Genomic DNA, 1,218 nt, shown 5'->3' with positions numbered 1-1,218 from the left:
TTATTCCTCGCTTCATTAACACCTTTTAATCCCATCGATGCCATCCAAATTGCCTTTCCCTGGGTCAGGGTCTCCTGCACTGCAACGGGGACGATCAGCGGGGGGGAAGAGGGGGGCAGAATCTGCCCCATGCAGCCCAGGAAAGATCTGCAAAGAGGTGAAAAAAAACCCAGAGCCGTTCCCCAGGCACCGAGCCGTTGGTGTCAGAAAACAGAAAGGGGAAGGTTGGTTTTTTGGGGGTATTTTTTGAGGTTTTTTTGTTTTGGTTTGTTTTTTTTCCTGCTTTCTTGCTGCTCTTTGCAGTCCCCAAAGACATCCCCGTTGTGCACCCATAGGCGCTTTCCTTCTGGCACTTCTTTTTCCCATCCAGGAGAGCCTTTCCCAAGCAAGCAAACCCAATTCTGTAACGTGCAGAAGGGATTCCTTGGGGGTCATGTGCCTGTGGATGGCTCCCAAGCATCCTCCGAGATAAAAGTTGAGAGCTCCCAAAGGGAAACCTTAATAACGATGAAATAATGCTGGTCAGGGGGTGGGAGTGGAGAGACCCACTCAAAAATTGCGATCTTACGGGTAAAAAAAAGTAAAAATAAAACAAAAAGGAGGTGATTGGATCCCCAAAAATGATGGGATGCGGTCTCCTTTCTATCAGCGCATCCCAACTCTTAAATATACTTTTTTTTCCCCCCCCCCATAAAACGGGGATTCTGCCCCATTTTTGGGCTGTCCATCCCTCCTAGCAGCACTCCCAGCCCGTTCAGAACCCGCCGCTGCCGACAGAGATGTGTTTTGTTCCTATGGCAACCCAAACAATATTACCTCGACTTAAACGGATTCAAGCAATATTAAAACCGACCTCTTTAGGAATTCCCGGTGTTGGAGGGGGCCGAGAATTTTAATTTCGCGTAATGCGAGCTGACACCATGTTTATGAGCTGCTTGCTGGGTGTTTTCTTCAATTAGCACAAAGCAGAGAGGATTTGCTTTCGGGGCTTCGCGGGGAGACAGAGAGCCCAACCACCATTGAGTTACACCACAACAGCGAATCTCACATCGGATAGTGGCAAAAAAAAAACAAACCCACCCAAAACACAACTCCTCTTCGTGGAAATTTGGCACATGACCCATCTTCCCATGAGGGTTAATGCTAAGTGGTCTCCAGGAGCAGAGGGAGGGACGGGGCCGTTGCTTTGGAGGTAATGTGTCTTCGGATCTCTACTCC

Source organism: Meleagris gallopavo, chromosome 1 (assembly GCF_000146605.3).
Source record: "Meleagris gallopavo isolate NT-WF06-2002-E0010 breed Aviagen turkey brand Nicholas breeding stock chromosome 1, Turkey_5.1, whole genome shotgun sequence".
Classification (NCBI taxonomy): domain Eukaryota; kingdom Metazoa; phylum Chordata; class Aves; order Galliformes; family Phasianidae; genus Meleagris; species Meleagris gallopavo.
Note: the sequence above shows the minus strand (reverse complement) of the source record.